This window comes from Eptatretus burgeri, unplaced genomic scaffold, assembly GCF_056783735.1.
Source record: "Eptatretus burgeri isolate ZD-2024b unplaced genomic scaffold, Ebu_testis_v1 Ebu_testis_scaffold_65, whole genome shotgun sequence".
Lineage (NCBI taxonomy): Eukaryota > Metazoa > Chordata > Myxini > Myxiniformes > Myxinidae > Eptatretus > Eptatretus burgeri.
Window position 1 is genome coordinate 1 of NW_028222015.1, and position 18,806 is coordinate 18,806.

The following is an 18,806-nucleotide window of genomic DNA, read 5'->3' on the forward strand; positions in this document are numbered from 1 at the left end:
TTGTCAAGCAAGGCAGCAGCACATACCCTTTTGAAAGTCTGGTGTGACTCGGAAAGGATTTGATCCACCGACCTCCCAGACTCCATTTTCATTCGCTCACCTGGAACACAGTTCAGGTGAGCTTGTGGGATGGTGTGTCATCCTTCCGTCCGTGAACACTTTCAAAGACTTCTCTGAAACTGCTGACGAGATTGTGACTGAACTTGGCTAAAATGATTTTTGGTGTGGTGGAACTCAGCTTTGTTTATGGCATCCCACCCCATCCACCAACAAAGAGGTCATCATCAGGTGTGAAGGTCCCCAAAAGTTCTTGAATTTTGACCTTGCTTGGCCACGATTTTGGATCACAGGAAAAACTTGATTCATATTATCTCAAACTGATGACCGATCGATGCAAAACTTTAAATTTGGGATCCACCACGAAAGGGTGTGTCCCAAACCCAACCCATTCTGTACCCACCTGACACAGTTGCACCGAGTCGCATCTGGACTCTGTGTCCATGTGTCAAGACAAGGTTGAGAGTTTGCTCTCAAACCTCGTCCCAGATGGCTTCAGCCCACGTGTCCGAAAAACCTGCTCTGCTGCTCTTCCTCACCCTCTGTTCCATTCACCCTCTCGTTTGCACAAGGTCATCTGCCATCTGCACGGAAGTCAGCGAACATGACCACTCTGCAGAGAAAGGTGCAAAAACAGATCCCTGAAACTGCAGACCAATCAGCTTGCTTCCAATCATGAGCAAGGTCATGGAATCCATCATTGCTTCCGACATCAAAGACTTCCTCTTCTCCAATGGATTGATTTGCAATCACCAAGTTGGATTCAAGCAGCAAAGCGACCAGTCAGGATGGCCGAGCGGTCTAAGGCGCTGCGTTCAGGTCGCAGTCTCTCTGGAGGCGTGGGTTCGAATCCCACTCCTGACATGGATTTTTATTTTTCGGTGACAAGTTTTGATGTGGTTTCAACAAAGTGCAACAACATCTTGCATTCTATGTAAAAGTCGGAGGTGATTTATCTTTACTTTCAGAGAGACACTGGAAAAGTTTCTTCTTCCTTCAAAATTTTTGGAATTAATTGCATCCCATCCCTTCATTTGTGAGCCAATTTGTTTTCCATTTTCCAACCCTCGTTGTGGCCCTGGTACACACACACACACACGCACGCGCGCACGCACGCACGCACGCACGCACGCACGCACGCACGCACGCACGCACTCACGCACACACACACGTGGATGCACAGACGAGCAGAAGCGATACAAGACAAGACTGTTGGACGAGACTGTCCCTGAGTTTGGGAGAAGTGTCGTCACTTTTCAGGGCACTCTGGGTCCCAGCGACGACACAACAATGGCACCGGCTTTCTCACAATACTCAGTGTGGCATTTCCCAAGGAGGAATGTCTTCTTTCCATGGATGCCAACCTGTAGTTTTTGATTCAGGCTCGATCCTTTTTAAACGCTGAACTTCAAGCAAGGAAGCAGCACAAACCATTTCAAAAGCCTTTGTGATGACTCGGAGGGTTTGAACCCCGACCTCACAAAATTGGCTCACAATGAAGGGATGTTGCAGGAATGATTGCAAAATGTTTTGGAAAAAGAAAAATCCTGAACAAAGCAAGGAAGATATTTCACACATTGTTGAAACCACATCAAAACAGTTTTTCTCACACAAACAAACCTCAAGAAATCCATATCAGAAGTGGGATTTGAACCCACAACTCCAAAAAGAATACAACCATAACACAGCACCTTGGGCTGCTCAGCCATCCTGACTGGTCTCACTGATGTGTTCAGTACTCACACTAGGATGAGGGGATTGGAACCATCCTCTGTGCAGAGCGTTGTTGCTGCTGAAGCAGTCTCCTTGGCTATTGGTCACAATCCTGAATGGGTCGGCACACCGACACAGTATACCAGCATACTACTCCGACTCAGCGGACGCATCCGAGATCGTGTTCACAATGCCGCGCCATGAGTTTTTGTCCATCATCAGTTTCTGCATGTCCGTCATGTCATGCTGGATATCCCTTGCTGCGCAGTCGATGTCGTTCCGTGGCCTTCTTCTGTTTGTTGGACAAGGCAATCTCAAGCAGATCATGTCAGATATTATTTGGTCTTTGGCGTGGAAAGAGTGACCAGCAAAACATGTTCTGCGACGAGCTACAGTGGAAGAAATGGGTGATATGTCTCCGTATATCTCTGCTTTTGTTCTGTGTTCCCGCCAGCTGATGTTCTGAACTCTCATAAGAAGCCGAGTGTTTGTTCCATCGAGCCGGTCCTGCACGGCCTTCTTCATCGTTCATGTCTCTGATCCACGCAAGAGTGTGTTCTCAACGCAAGCTCTAAAGAATGCAAGTTTGGTCGATCTTGAAATGTTAGACGACCAGATGTGCTGCAGCCTGTGAAATGCACTCCAGGCTTTACCTTTGCGTGATATGAAGTCCTTCTTGGAGTTAGCTACAGAAGATCCCGAAGTACATAAAGTCTTTGACTTAATTTAGTTGTGAGCCATTCTTGGAGAAGATTGGCAGATGATTAGCACCCTCACTTATTGTGATGTATTGTTTTCTTGGCATTGAGAAACAGACCGACCTTCGCTGAAGCATCCTCAACAGAAAATAGAAGGTCTCGAGCATCCTTGAAAAGTGTCGCTTGTCAGGCGATGCCATCTGTTGAGTCAATGTCTGCAAGATGCTTATCTCTGTCATTATTTGATCTTTTTGGCTTGCTGTCAATTCCTTTCTCTTTCATGGTCTCTAATGACTGCCTGAGAATGGAATCCACAACTCTTACAAAAACATAAGAAGAAAGGGTGTCCCCTTGGAGGATGCCTGCAGTTGTGAGAAACTCCATTGTTGAGCCATCCATACTTTGAACAGCGCTCGAGGAGTTGTTGTACCTTATGGCAATTGCTTGCACTGTTTCTTCTGGGATGCCAGAGTTCAAAATAATTTGAAGCATGACCTTCTGTTGACATTGTCAAAGGCCTTTGAGAAATCCACAAATACGAAGCTTGCTTTCTTCTTGCAGATCTTTAGTTCTTCTGTGATCCTCTTTCAGGCAAGAATCTGTGGTGCTGTAGATCTGCCTTTCCAGAAACCATTCTCGTTGCGTCAGAGAATAGGATCGAGCTGAGGGATAATCCGATGAAGCAGCATAGAATTGTAGATTTTTGAGGCGAGAGGTGACAATGTTATACCTCTGTAATAAGATGGAAGAGAGAGGTTGTCTTTTTTCGGCAGAGGAATGATAGCAAATTTGGAGAAGGTCGCTGGTTTTTTGCCTCCATAGCTTTCGTTGTAAAAGTCTGGCAGCTCTTGATGAAAAAGTGGGCTCTTCCAGATGACAGCTGGAATGTTGGTGAGGCCAGGAGTCTTGAATTGTTTGAACTTTCTCAGGAATTTCTGGAGGTCCTCCACAAAGAGCGGACCGGTGTTGATGGAAACAATGTCAACAACTCTGTGATTGAGGAGTGGATCGTCAGGATTGGTGTTCTGCTCAGGATAACCTTGCAGATTGCTAAAATGTTTAAACCAGCAGTCCAGATGTTCCGCTGTGGTGTTACCTTTGATACTGATAGCTGTGGAAGCCTTCTTGTTGGTGATCTCTCTCAGGACCTGCCAAGCTGCTGCATGCTTATTTTCTTGGTGAAAACGGTCAAGCTCTTCGATGGTGGACTTCACATACCAGCATGCTGGCACTCATTTTGCCGACCTCGGAAGGATGACGGGCTAAGTTATGCCCACCTGGTATGAATTCAACAGCTCAGCAGGAATCAAACTCAGGAACTGAGGATCCAAAGTCCACTACTCTCACCATGAAGACAACACCAGGCAAACTCACGCGAGAAATTAAAATATTGTCAAGCAAGGCAGCAGCACATACCCTTTTGAAAGTCTGGTGTGACTCGGAAAGGATTTGATCCACCGACCTCCCAGACTCCATTTTCATTCGCTCACCTGGAACACAGTTCAGGTGAGCTTGTGGGATGGTGTGTCATCCTTCCGTCCGTGAACACTTTCAAAGACTTCTCTGAAACTGCTGACGAGATTGTGACTGAACTTGGCTAAAATGATTTTTGGTGTGGTGGAACTCAGCTTTGTTTATGGCATCCCACCCCCATCCACCAACAAAGAGGTCATCATCAGGTGTGAAGGTCCCCAAAAGTTCTTGAATTTTGACCTTGCTTGGCCACGATTTTGGATCACAGGAAAAACTTGATTCATATTATCTCAAACTGATGACCGATCGATGCAAAACTTTAAATTTGGGATCCACCACGAAAGGGTGTGTCCCAAACCCAACCCATTCTGTACCCACCTGACACAGTTGCACCGAGTCGCATCTGGACTCTGTGTCCATGTGTCAAGACAAGGTTGAGAGTTTGCTCTCAAACCTCGTCCCAGACGGCTTCAGCCCACGTGTCCGAAAAACCTGCTCTGCTGCTCTTCCTCACCCTCTGTTCCATTCACCCTCTCGTTTGCACAAGGTCATCTGCCATCTGCACGGAAGTCAGCGAACATGACCACTCTGCAGAGAAAGGTGCAAAAACAGATCCCTGAAACTGCAGACCAATCAGCTTGCTTCCAATCATGAGCAAGGTCATGGAATCCATCATTGCTTCCGACATCAAAGACTTCCTCTTCTCCAATGGATTGATTTGCAATCACCAAGTTGGATTCAAGCAGCAAAGTGACCAGTCAGGATGGCCGAGCGGTCGAAGGCGCTGCGTTCAGGTCGCAGTCTCTCTGGAGGCGTGGGTTCGAATCCCACTCCTGACATGGATTTTTATTTTTCGGTGACAAGTTTTGATGTGGTTTCAACAAAGTGCAACAACATCTTGCATTCTATGTAAAAGTCGGAGGTGATTTATCTTTACTTTCAGAGAGACACTGGAAAAGTTTCTTCTTCCTTCAAAATTTTTGGAATTAATTGCATCCCATCCTTTCATTTGTGAGCCAATTTGTTTTCCATTTTCCAACCCTCCTTGTGGCCCTGGTACACACGCACACACACACACACACACACACGCACGCACGCATGCACGCACGCACGCACGCACGCACGCACGCACGCACGCACACACACACACACACACACACACACACACACACACGTGGATGCACAGACGAGCAGAAGCGATACAAGACAAGACTGTTGGACGAGACTGTCCCTGAGTTTGGGAGAAGTGTCGTCACTTCTCAGGGCACTCTGGGTTCCAGCGACGACACAACAATTGCACCAGCTTTCTCACCACACTCAGTGGAGCATTTCCCAAGGAGGAATGTCTTCTTTACCATGGATGCCAACCGATGGTTGTTTATCCAGGCTCTGTCCTTTCTGAATGCTGAACTTCAAGCAGGAAACCAGCACATGCCATTTCAGAAGCCTTTGCAATGACTCAGAGGTGTTTGAACCAACGACCTCCCAAAATTGGCTCACAATGAAAGGATTGCATTTGAATGATTTCTGAGAATTTTGGAAGATGAATCCTTTAAAAATCTTGTTCGATATTTTACATCTTGTTGAAACCACATCAAAACAGTCTTCTCACCTGAAAAAAACACAACAAGAAATTCACATCAGAATTGGGATTTGAACCCACATCTCCAGAAAGGACACAACCTGAACAAAGCAACTTGAACTCCTCAGCCAAACTGACTGGTTTTATCGAGTTTTTTCAGGATTCACACAAGAAAGGAAAACATCATCAAGTGACGTTGCAGCACACACCCTTTTGAAAGTCTGGTGTGACTCAGACAGGATTTGAACCACCGACCGCCCAGATTCCATATTTTTTTTGCCCACCTCAAACAGTTCAGGTGAGTTTGTGGTATGGTGTGTCGTCCTTCCATCCGGAAACACTCAAAACAACTTCGCTGACACTTCTGATGAGATTGTGACTCAACTTGGCTTAAATGATCTTTTGTGTGGTGGAACTCAGCTTTGTTCATGGCATCCCACCCACATCCACCAATAAAGAGGTCATCATCAGGTTTGAAGGTCCCAAAAGTTCTTGAATTTTGACCTTGCTTTAGCACCATTTTGGATTTCAGGAAAAACATGAATCATATTCCCTCAAACTGCTTATCCGATCAATGCAAAACTTTGAATTTGGGATCAATGACCAAAGGGTTTGTCCCAAACCTATCGCTTTCTGTTCCCACCTGGCACCATTGCACGGAGCTGCTCCTGGACTCTGTGCCCTTGTGTCAAGACAAGGTGGAGAATTTGCTCTTCAACCTCGCCCCAGACGGCATCAGCCCATGTTTCCGAAAAACCTGCTCTGCTGCTTCAATGAACCCTCTCTGTTCTCTTCACCCTCTCATTTGCACAAGGTCATCTGCCATCTGCCTGGAAGTCAGCAAATATGACCCCTCTGCATAAAAAGGTGCAAAAACAGATCCCTGAAATGACAGACCAGTCAGGTTTCTCCCAATCATCAGCAGTCATGGAATCCATCATGCTTCCGACATCAAATCTTTCCTCTTCTCCAATGGCTTGATTTCCAATCACCAAGTTTGATTCGAGCAACACAGAAAACTGTCAGGATGGCCGAGCGGTCTAAGGCGCTGCGTTAAGGTCGCAGTCTCTCTGGAGGCGTGGGTTCGAATCCCACTCCTGACATCAAACTTGTTTTTTTCTTTGACAAGTCGAGAGGTGGTTTCAACAAGCTGCAACAACAACTTCCATGCGTTGTCAAAGTCGTTGTTGATTTCTGTCTCCACTTCCAGAGACACTATGAAAGTTTCTTCGTCCTCCAAATTTTTGTGCATCAATTGCATCCCATCCTTTCATTTGTGAGTAAATTTGTTTTCCATGATGCAAGTTTTGTTGTGGACCTGGTACACACACACACACACACACACACACACACACACACACACACACACACACACACACACACACACACACACACACACACACACACACACACACACACACACGCACACGCACATACACACACACGGATGCTGTTAGGGTTAGCAGAAGCGACACAAAACAAGACTGATGGACGTGACTGACACTGAGTTTGGGAGAAGTGTCGTCACTTTTCAGGGCACTCTGGGTCCCAGCGACGACACAACAATGGCACCGGCTTTCTCACAATACTCAGTGTGGCATTTCCCAAGGAGGAATGTCTTCTTTCCATGGATGCCAACCTGTAGTTTTTGTTTCAGGCTCGATTCTTTTTAAACGCTGAACTTCAAGCAAGGAAGCAGCACAAACCATTTCAAAAGCCTTTGTGATGACTCGGAGGGGTTTGAACCCCGACCTCACAAAATTGGCTCACAATGAAGGGATGTTGCAGGAATGATTGCAAAATGTTTTGGAAAAAGAAAAATCTTGAACAAAGCAAGGAAGATATTTCACACATTGTTGAAACCACATCAAAACAGTTTTTCTCACACAAACAAAGCTCAAGAAATCCATATCAGAAGTGGGACTTGAACCCACAACTCCAAAAAGAATACAACCATAACACAACACCTTGGGCTGCTCAGCCATCCTGACTGGTCTCACTGATGTGTTCAGTACTCACACTAGGATGAGGGGATTGGAACCATCCTCTGTGCAGAGCGTTGTTGCTGCTGAAGCAGTCTCCTTGGCTATTGGTCACAATCCTGAATGGGTCGGCACACCGACACAGGATACCAGCATACTACTCCGACTCAGCGGACGCATCCGAGATCGTGTTCACAATGCCGCGCCATGAGTTTTTGTCCATCATCAGTTTCTGCATGTCCGTCATGTCATGCTGGATATCCCTTGCTGCGCAGTCGATGTCGTTCCGTGGCCTTCTTCTGTTTGTTGGACAAGGCAATCTCAAGCAGATCATGTCAGATATTATTTGGTCTTTGGCGTGGAAAGAGTGACCAGCAAAACATGTTCTGCGACGAGCTACAGTGGAAGAAATGGGTGATATGTCTCCGTATATCTCTGCTTTTGTTCTGTGTTCCCGCCAGCTGATGTTCTGAACTCTCATAAGAAGCCGAGTGTTTGTGCCATCGAGCCGGTCCTGCACGGCCTTCTTCATCGTTCATGTCTCTGATCCACGCAAGAGTGTGTTCTCAACGCAAGCTCTAAAGAATGCAAGTTTAGTAGATCTTGAAATGTTAGACGACCAGATGTGCTGCAGCCTGTGAAATGCACTCCAGGCTTGACCTTTGCGTGATATGAAGTCCTTCTTGGAGTTAGCTACATAAGACCCGAAGTACATAAAGTCTTTGACTTAATTTAGTTATGAGCCATTCTTGGAGAAGATTGGTAGATGATTAGCACCCTCACTTATTGTGATGTATTCTGTTTTCTTGGCATTGAGAAACAGACCGACCTTCGCTGAAGCATCCTCAACAGAAATTAGAAGGTCTCGAGCATCCTTGAAAAGTGTCGCTTGTCAGGCGATGCCATCTGTTGAGTCAATGTCTGCAAGATGCTTATCTCTGTCATTATTTGATCTTTTTGGCTTGCTGTCAATTCCTTTCTCTTTCATGGTCTCCAATGACTGCCTGAGAATGGAATCCACAACTCTTCCAAAAACATAAGAAGAAAGGGTGTCCCCTTGGAGGATGCCTGCAGTTGTGAGAAACTCCATTGTTGAGCCATCCATACTTTGAACAGCGCTCGAGGAGTTGTTGTACCTCATGGCAATTGCTTGCACTGTTTCTTCTGGGATGCCAGAGTTCAAAATAATTTGAAGCATGACCTTCTGTTGACATTGTCAAAGGCCTTTGAGAAATCCACAAATACGAAGCTTGCTTTCCTCTTTCAGATCTTTAGTTCTTCTATGATCCTCTTTAAGGCAAGAATCTGTGGTGCTGCAGATCTGCCTTTCCAGAAACCATTCTCGTTGCGTCAGAGAATAGGATGGAGCTGAGGGATAATCCGATGAAGCAGCATAGAATTGTAGATTTTTGAGGCGAGAGGTGACAATGTTATACCTCTGTAATAAGATGGAAGAGAGAGTTTGCCTTTTTTAGGCAGAGGAATGATGGCAAATTTGGAGAAGGTCGCTGGTTTTTTGCCTCCATAGCTTTCGTTGTAAAAGTCTGGCAGCTCTTGATGAAAAAGTGGGCTCTTCCAGACGACAGCTGGAATGTTGGTGAGGCCAGGAGTCTTGAATTGTTTGAACTTTCTCAGGAATTTCTGGAGGTCCTCCACAAAGAACGGACCGGTGTTGATGGAAACAATGTCAACAACTCTGTGATTGAGGAGTGGATCGTCAGGATTGGTGTTCTGCTCAGGATAACCTTGCAGATTGCTAAAATGTTTAAACCAGCAGTACAGATGTTCTGCTGTGGTGTTACCTTTGATACTGATAGCTGGGGAAGCCTTCTTGTTGGTGATCTCTCTCAGGACCTGCCAAGCTGCTGCATGCTTATTTTCTTGGTGAAAACGGTCAAGCTCGTCGATGGTGGACTTCACATACCAGCATGCTGGCACTCATTTTGCCGACCTCGGAAGGATGACGGGCTAAGTTATGCCCACCTGGTATGAATTCAACAGCTCAGCAGGAATCAAACTCAGGAACTGAGGATCCAAAGTCCACTACTCTCACCGTGAAGACAACACCAGGCAAACTCACGCGAGAAATTAAAATATTGTCAAGCAAGGCAGCAGCACATACCCTTTTGAAAGTCTGGTGTGACTCGGAAAGGATTTGATCCACCGACCTCCCAGACTCCATTTTCATTCGCTCACCTGGAACACAGTTCAGGTGAGCTTGTGGGATGGTGTGTCATCCTTCCGTCCATGAACACTTTCAAAGATTTCTCTGAAACTGCTGACGAGATTGTGACTGAACTTGGCTAAAATGATTTTTGGTGTGGTGGAACTCAGCTTTGTTTATGGCATCCCACCCCCATCCACCAACAAAGAGGTCATCATCAGGTGTGAAGGTCCCCAAAAGTTCTTGAATTTTGACCTTGCTTGGCCACGATTTTGGATCACAGGAAAAACTTGATTCATATTATCTCAAACTGATGACCGATCGATGCAAAACTTTAAATTTGGGATCAACCACGAAAGGGTGTGTCCCAAACCCAACCCATTCTGTACCCACCTGACACAGTTGCACCGAGCAGCATCTGGACTCTGTGTCCATGTGTCAAGACAAGGTTGAGAGTTTGCTCTCAAACCTCTTCCCAGACGGCTTCAGCCCACGTGTCCGAAAAACCTGCTCTGCTGCTCTTCCTCACCCTCTGTTCCATTCACCCTCTCGTTTGCACAAGGTCATCTGCCATCTGCACGGAAGTCAGCGAACATGACCACTCTGCAGAGAAAGGTGCAAAAACAGATCCCTGAAACTGCAGACCAATCAGCTTGCTTCCAATCATGAGCAAGGTCATGGAATCCATCATTGCTTCCGACATCAAAGACTTCCTCTTCTCCAATGGATTGATTTGCAATCACCAAGTTGGATTCAAGCAGCAAAGTGACCAGTCAGGATGGCCGAGCGGTCGAAGGCGCTGCGTTCAGGTCGCAGTCTCTCTGGAGGCGTGGGTTCGAATCCCACTCCTGACATGGATTTTTATTTTTCGGTGACAAGTTTTGATGTGGTTTCAACAAAGTGCAACAACATCTTGCATTCTATGTAAAAGTCGGAGGTGATTTATCTTTACTTTCAGAGAGACACTGGAAAAGTTTCTTCTTCCTTCAAAATTTTTGGAATTAATTGCATCCCATCCTTTCATTTGTGAGCCAATTTGTTTTCCATTTTCCAACCCTCCTTGTGGCCCTGGTACACACGCACACACACACACACACACACGCACGCACGCATGCACGCACGCACGCACGCACGCACGCACGCACGCACGCACACACACACACACACACACACACACACACACACACACACACGTGGATGCACAGACGAGCAGAAGCGATACAAGACAAGACTGTTGGACGAGACTGTCCCTGAGTTTGGGAGAAGTGTCGTCACTTCTCAGGGCACTCTGGGTTCCAGCGACGACACAACAATTGCACCAGCTTTCTCACCACACTGAGTGGAGCATTTCCCAAGGAGGAATGTCTTCTTTACCATGGATGCCAACCGATGGTTGTTTATCCAGGCTCTGTCCTTTCTGAATGCTGAACTTCAAGCAGGAAACCAGCACATGCCATTTCAGAAGCCTTTGCAATGACTCAGAGGTGTTTGAACCAACGACCTCCCAAAATTGGCTCACAATGAAAGGATTGCATTTGAATGATTTCTGAGAATTTTGGAAGATGAATCCTTTAAAAATCTTGTTCGATATTTTACATCTTGTTGAAACCACATCAAAACAGTCTTCTCACCTGAAAAAAACACAACAAGAAATTCACATCAGAATTGGGATTTGAACCCACATCTCCAGAAAGGACACAACCTGAACAAAGCAACTTGGACTCCTCAGCCAAACTGACTGGTTTTATCGAGTTTTTTCAGGATTCACACAAGAAAGGAAAACATCATCAAGTGACGTTGCAGCACACACCCTTTTGAAAGTCTGGTGTGACTCAGACAGGATTTGAACCACCGACCGCCCAGATTCCATATTTTTTTTGCCCACCTCAAACAGTTCAGGTGAGTTTGTGGTATGGTGTGTCGTCCTTCCATCCGGAAACACTCAAAACAACTTCGCTGACACTTCTGATGAGATTGTGACTCAACTTGGCTTAAATGATCTTTTGTGTGGTGGAACTCAGCTTTGTTCATGGCATCCCACCCACATCCACCAATAAAGAGGTCATCATCAGGTTTGAAGGTCCCAAAAGTTCTTGAATTTTGACCTTGCTTTAGCACCATTTTGGATTTCAGGAAAAACATGAATCATATTCCCTCAAACTGCTTATCCGATCAATGCAAAACTTTGAATTTGGGATCAATGACCAAAGGGTTTGTCCCAAACCTATCGCTTTCTGTTCCCACCTGGCACCATTGCACGGAGCTGCTCCTGGACTCTGTGCCCTTGTGTCAAGACAAGGTGGAGAATTTGCTCTTCAACCTCGCCCCAGACGGCATCAGCCCATGTTTCCGAAAAACCTGCTCTGCTGCTTCAATGAACCCTCTCTGTTCTCTTCACCCTCTCATTTGCACAAGGTCATCTGCCATCTGCCTGGAAGTCAGCAAATATGACCCCTCTGCATAAAAAGGTGCAAAAACAGATCCCTGAAATGACAGACCAGTCAGGTTTCTCCCAATCATCAGCAGTCATGGAATCCATCATGCTTCCGACATCAAATCTTTCCTCTTCTCCAATGGCTTGATTTCCAATCACCAAGTTTGATTCGAGCAACACAGAAAACTGTCAGGATGGCCGAGTGGTCTAAGGCGCTGCGTTAAGGTCGCAGTCTCTCTGGAGGCGTGGGTTCGAATCCCACTCCTGACATCAAACTTGTTTTTTTCTTTGACAAGTCGAGAGGTGGTTTCAACAAGCTGCAACAACAACTTCCATGCGTTGTCAAAGTCGTTGTTGATTTCTGTCTCCACTTCCAGAGACACTATGAAAGTTTCTTCGTCCTCCAAATTTTTGTGCATCAATTGCATCCCATCCTTTCATTTGTGAGTAAATTTGTTTTCCATGATGCAAGTTTTGTTGTGGACCTGGTACACACACACACACACACACACACACACACACACACACACACACACACACACACACACACACACACACACACACACACACACACACACACACACACACACACACACACACACACACGCACACGCACATACACACACACGGATGCTGTTAGGGTTAGCAGAAGCGACACAAAACAAGACTGATGGACGTGACTGACACTGAGTTTGGGAGAAGTGTCGTCACTTTTCAGGGCACTCTGGGTCCCAGCGACGACACAACAATGGCACCGGCTTTCTCACAATACTCAGTGTGGCATTTCCCAAGGAGGAATGTCTTCTTTCCATGGATGCCAACCTGTAGTTTTTGTTTCAGGCTCGATTCTTTTTAAACGCTGAACTTCAAGCAAGGAAGCAGCACAAACCATTTCAAAAGCCTTTGTGATGACTCGGAGGGGTTTGAACCCCGACCTCACAAAATTGGCTCACAATGAAGGGATGTTGCAGGAATGATTGCAAAATGTTTTGGAAAAAGAAAAATCCTGAACAAAGCAAGGAAGATATTTCACACATTGTTGAAACCACATCAAAACAGTTTTTCTCACACAAACAAAGCTCAAGAAATCCATATCAGAAGTGGGACTTGAACCCACAACTCCAAAAAGAATACAACCATAACACAACACCTTGGGCTGCTCAGCCATCCTGACTGGTCTCACTGATGTGTTCAGTACTCACACTAGGATGAGGGGATTGGAACCATCCTCTGTGCAGAGCGTTGTTGCTGCTGAAGCAGTCTCCTTGGCTATTGGTCACAATCCTGAATGGGTCGGCACACCGACACAGGATACCAGCATACTACTCCGACTCAGCGGACGCATCCGAGATCGTGTTCACAATGCCGCGCCATGAGTTTTTGTCCATCATCAGTTTCTGCATGTCCGTCATGTCATGCTGGATATCCCTTGCTGCGCAGTCGATGTCGTTCCGTGGCCTTCTTCTGTTTGTTGGACAAGGCAATCTCAAGCAGATCATGTCAGATATTATTTGGTCTTTGGCGTGGAAAGAGTGACCAGCAAAACATGTTCTGCGACGAGCTACAGTGGAAGAAATGGGTGATATGTCTCCGTATATCTCTGCTTTTGTTCTGTGTTCCCGCCAGCTGATGTTCTGAACTCTCATAAGAAGCCGAGTGTTTGTGCCATCGAGCCGGTCCTGCACGGCCTTCTTCATCGTTCATGTCTCTGATCCACGCAAGAGTGTGTTCTCAACGCAAGCTCTAAAGAATGCAAGTTTAGTAGATCTTGAAATGTTAGACGACCAGATGTGCTGCAGCCTGTGAAATGCACTCCAGGCTTGACCTTTGCGTGATATGAAGTCCTTCTTGGAGTTAGCTACATAAGACCCGAAGTACATAAAGTCTTTGACTTAATTTAGTTATGAGCCATTCTTGGAGAAGATTGGTAGATGATTAGCACCCTCACTTATTGTGATGTATTCTGTTTTCTTGGCATTGAGAAACAGACCGACCTTCGCTGAAGCATCCTCAACAGAAATTAGAAGGTCTCGAGCATCCTTGAAAAGTGTCGCTTGTCAGGCGATGCCATCTGTTGAGTCAATGTCTGCAAGATGCTTATCTCTGTCATTATTTGATCTTTTTGGCTTGCTGTCAATTCCTTTCTCTTTCATGGTCTCCATTGACTGCCTGAGAATGGAATCCACAACTCTTCCAAAAACATAAGAAGAAAGGGTGTCCCCTTGGAGGATGCCTGCAGTTGTGAGAAACTCCATTGTTGAGCCATCCATACTTTGAACAGCGCTCGAGGAGTTGTTGTACCTCATGGCAATTGCTTGCACTGTTTCTTCTGGGATGCCAGAGTTCAAAATAATTTGAAGCATGACCTTCTGTTGACATTGTCAAAGGCCTTTGAGAAATCCACAAATACGAAGCTTGCTTTCCTCTTTCAGATCTTTAGTTCTTCTATGATCCTCTTTAAGGCAAGAATCTGTGGTGCTGCAGATCTGCCTTTCCAGAAACCATTCTCGTTGCGTCAGAGAATAGGATGGAGCTGAGGGATAATCCGATGAAGCAGCATAGAATTGTAGATTTTTGAGGCGAGAGGTGACAATGTTATACCTCTGTAATAAGATGGAAGAGAGAGTTTGCCTTTTTTAGGCAGAGGAATGATGGCAAATTTGGAGAAGGTCGCTGGTTTTTTGCCTCCATAGCTTTCGTTGTAAAAGTCTGGCAGCTCTTGATGAAAAAGTGGGCTCTTCCAGACGACAGCTGGAATGTTGGTGAGGCCAGGAGTCTTGAATTGTTTGAACTTTCTCAGGAATTTCTGGAGGTCCTCCACAAAGAACGGACCGGTGTTGATGGAAACAATGTCAACAACTCTGTGATTGAGGAGTGGATCGTCAGGATTGGTGTTCTGCTCAGGATAACCTTGCAGATTGCTAAAATGTTTAAACCAGCAGTACAGATGTTCTGCTGTGGTGTTACCTTTGATACTGATAGCTGGGGAAGCCTTCTTGTTGGTGATCTCTCTCAGGACCTGCCAAGCTGCTGCATGCTTATTTTCTTGGTGAAAACGGTCAAGCTCGTCGATGGTGGACTTCACATACCAGCATGCTGGCACTCATTTTGCCGACCTCGGAAGGATGACGGGCTAAGTTATGCCCACCTGGTATGAATTCAACAGCTCAGCAGGAATCAAACTCAGGAACTGAGGATCCAAAGTCCACTACTCTCACCGTGAAGACAACACCAGGCAAACTCACGCGAGAAATTAAAATATTGTCAAGCAAGGCAGCAGCACATACCCTTTTGAAAGTCTGGTGTGACTCGGAAAGGATTTGATCCACCGACCTCCCAGACTCCATTTTCATTCGCTCACCTGGAACACAGTTCAGGTGAGCTTGTGGGATGGTGTGTCATCCTTCCGTCCATGAACACTTTCAAAGATTTCTCTGAAACTGCTGACGAGATTGTGACTGAACTTGGCTAAAATGATTTTTGGTGTGGTGGAACTCAGCTTTGTTTATGGCATCCCACCCCCATCCACCAACAAAGAGGTCATCATCAGGTGTGAAGGTCCCCAAAAGTTCTTGAATTTTGACCTTGCTTGGCCACGATTTTGGATCACAGGAAAAACTTGATTCATATTATCTCAAACTGATGACCGATCGATGCAAAACTTTAAATTTGGGATCAACCACGAAAGGGTGTGTCCCAAACCCAACCCATTCTGTACCCACCTGACACAGTTGCACCGAGCAGCATCTGGACTCTGTGTCCATGTGTCAAGACAAGGTTGAGAGTTTGCTCTCAAACCTCTTCCCAGACGGCTTCAGCCCACGTGTCCGAAAAACCTGCTCTGCTGCTCTTCCTCACCCTCTGTTCCATTCACCCTCTCGTTTGCACAAGGTCATCTGCCATCTGCACGGAAGTCAGCGAACATGACCACTCTGCAGAGAAAGGTGCAAAAACAGATCCCTGAAACTGCAGATCAATCAGCTTGCTTCCAATCATGAGCAAGGTCATGGAATCCATCATTGCTTCCGACATCAAAGACTTCCTCTTCTCCAATGGATTGATTTGCAATCACCAAGTTGGATTCAAGCAGCAAAGTGACCAGTCAGGATGGCTGAGCGGTCTAAGGCGCTGCGTTCAGGTCGCAGTCTCTCTGGCGGCGTGGGTTCGAATCCCACTCCTGACATGGATTTTTATTTTTCGGTGACAAGTTTTGATGTGGTTTCAACAAAGTGCAACATCATCTTGCATTCTATGTAAAAGTCGGAGGTGATTTATCTTTACTTTCAGAGAGACACTGGAAAAGTTTCTTCTTCCTTGAAAATTTTTGTAATTAATTGCATCCCATCCTTTCATTTGTGAGCCAATTTGTTTTCCATTATCCAACCCTCGTTGTGGCCCTGGTACACACACACACACACACACACACACACACACACACACACACACACACACACACACACACACACACACACACACACACACACACACACACACACACACACACACACACACACACACACACACACACACACACACACACGTGGATGCACAGACGAGCAGAAGCGACACAAGACATGAGTGTTGGACGAGACTGTCCCTGAGTTTGGGAGAAGTGTCGTCACTTCTCAGGGCACTCTGGGTTCCAGCGACGACACAACAATTGCACTAGCTTTCTCACCACACTGAGTGGAGCATTTCCCAAGGAGGAATGTCTTCTTTACCATGGATGCCAACCGATGGTTGTTTATCCAGGCTCTGTCCTTTCTGAATGCTGAACTTCAAGCAGGAAACCAGCACATCCCATTTCAGAAGCCTTTGCAATGACTCAGAGGTGTTTGAACCAACGACCTCCCAAAATTGGCTCACAATGAAAGGATTGCATTTGAATGATTTCTGAGAATTTTGGAAGATGAATCCTTTAAAAATCGTGTTCGATATTTCACAACTTGTTGAAACCACATCAAAACAGTCTTCTCACCTGAAAAAAACACAACAAGAAATTCACATCAGAATTGGGATTTGAACCCACATCTCCAGAAAAGACACAACCTGAACAAAGCAACTTGGACTGCTCAGCCAAACTGACTGGTTTTATTGAGTTTTTTTCAGGATTCACACATGAAAGGAAAACATCATCAAGTGACGTTGCAGCACACACCCTTTTGAAAGTCTGGTGTGACTCAGACAGGATTTGAACCACCGACCGCCCAGATTCCATATTTTTTTTGCCCACCTGAAACAGTTCAGGTGAGTTTGTGGTATGGTGTGTCGTCCTTCCATCCGGAAACACTCACAACAACTTCGCTGACACTTCTGATGAGATTGTGACTCAACTTGGCTTAAATGATCTTTTGTGTGGTGGAACTCAGCTTTGTTCATGGCATCCCACCCACATCCACCAATAAAGAGGTCATCATCAGGTTTGAAGGTCCCAAAAGTTCTTGAATTTTGACCTTGCTTTAGCACCATTTTGGATTTCAGGAAAAACATGAATCATATTCCCTCAAACTGCTTATCCGATCAATGCAAAACTTTGAATTTGAGATCAATGACCAAAGGGTTTGTCCCAAACCTATCGCTTTCTGTTCCCACCTGGCACCATTGCACGGAACTGCTCCTGCACTCTGTGCCCTTGTGTCAAGACAAGGTGGAGAATTTGCTCTTCAACCTCGCCCCAGACGGCATCAGCCCATGTTTCCGAAAAACCTGCTCTGCTGCTTCAATGAACCCTCTCTGTTCTCTTCACCCTCTCATTTGCACAAGGTCATCTGCCATCTGCCTGGAAGTCAGCAAATATGACCCCTCTGCATAAAAAGGTGCAAAAACAGATCCCTGAAATGACAGACCAGTCAGGTTTCTCCCAATCATCAGCAGTCATGGAATCCATCATGCTTCCGACATCAAATCTTTCCTCTTCTCCAATGGCTTGATTTCCAATCACCAAGTTTGATTCGAGCAACACAGAAAACTGTCAGGATGGCCGAGCGGTCTGAGGCGCTGCGTTAAGGTCGCAGTTTCTTTGGAGGCGTGGGTTCGAATCCCACTCCTGACATCAAACTTGTTTTTTTCTTTGACAAGTCGAGAGGTGGTTTCAACAAGCTGCAACAACAACTTCCATGCGTTGTCAAAGTCGTTGTTGATTTCTGTCTCCACTTCCAGAGACACTGTGAAAGTTTCTTCGTCCTCCAAATTTTTGTGCATCAATTGCATCCCATCCTTTCATTTGTGAGTAAATTTGTTTTCCATGATGCAAGTTTTGTTGTGGACCTGGTACACACACACACACACACACACACACACACACACACACACACACACACACACACACACACACACACACACACACACACACACACACACACACACGCACACGCACATACACACACACGGATGCTGTTAGGGTTAGCAGAAGCGACACAAAACAAGACTGATGGACGTGACTGACACTGAGTTTGGGAGAAGTGTCGTCACTTTTCAGGGCACTCTGGGTCCCAGCGACGACACAACAATGGCACCGGCTTTCTCACAATACTCAGTGTGGCATTTCCCAAGGAGGAATGTCTTCTTTCCATGGATGCCAACCTGTAGTTTTTGTTTCAGGCTCGATTCTTTTTAAACGCTGAACTTCAAGCAAGGAAGCAGCACAAACCATTTCAAAAGCCTTTGTGATGACTCGGAGGGGTTTGAACCCCGACCTCACAAA

The 18,806-nt window shown here is 45.9% G+C and overlaps 7 non-coding genes across 7 annotated transcripts; all 7 read left to right on the forward strand.

Annotated features, from left to right (window-relative positions):
- Window positions 1-839: 839 nt before the first annotated feature.
- On the forward strand, window positions 840-921 carry TRNAL-CAG (transfer RNA leucine (anticodon CAG)). The gene has a single exon. It is a non-coding gene; the product is annotated as a tRNA-Leu (tRNA).
- Window positions 922-4,698: 3,777 nt separating this feature from the next.
- On the forward strand, window positions 4,699-4,780 carry TRNAL-CAG (transfer RNA leucine (anticodon CAG)). The gene has a single exon. It is a non-coding gene; the product is annotated as a tRNA-Leu (tRNA).
- Window positions 4,781-6,544: 1,764 nt separating this feature from the next.
- Window positions 6,545-6,626, forward strand: TRNAL-AAG (transfer RNA leucine (anticodon AAG)). The gene has a single exon. It is a non-coding gene; the product is annotated as a tRNA-Leu (tRNA).
- A 3,815-nt stretch (window positions 6,627-10,441) lies between these two features.
- Window positions 10,442-10,523, forward strand: TRNAL-CAG (transfer RNA leucine (anticodon CAG)). Its single transcript has one exon. It is a non-coding gene; the product is annotated as a tRNA-Leu (tRNA).
- Window positions 10,524-12,291: 1,768 nt separating this feature from the next.
- TRNAL-AAG (transfer RNA leucine (anticodon AAG)) lies at window positions 12,292-12,373 on the forward strand. The gene has a single exon. It is a non-coding gene; the product is annotated as a tRNA-Leu (tRNA).
- Window positions 12,374-16,204: 3,831 nt separating this feature from the next.
- On the forward strand, window positions 16,205-16,286 carry TRNAL-CAG (transfer RNA leucine (anticodon CAG)). The gene has a single exon. It is a non-coding gene; the product is annotated as a tRNA-Leu (tRNA).
- A 1,787-nt stretch (window positions 16,287-18,073) lies between these two features.
- TRNAL-AAG (transfer RNA leucine (anticodon AAG)) lies at window positions 18,074-18,155 on the forward strand. Its single transcript has one exon. It is a non-coding gene; the product is annotated as a tRNA-Leu (tRNA).
- The last annotated feature ends 651 nt before the right edge of the window (window positions 18,156-18,806 follow it).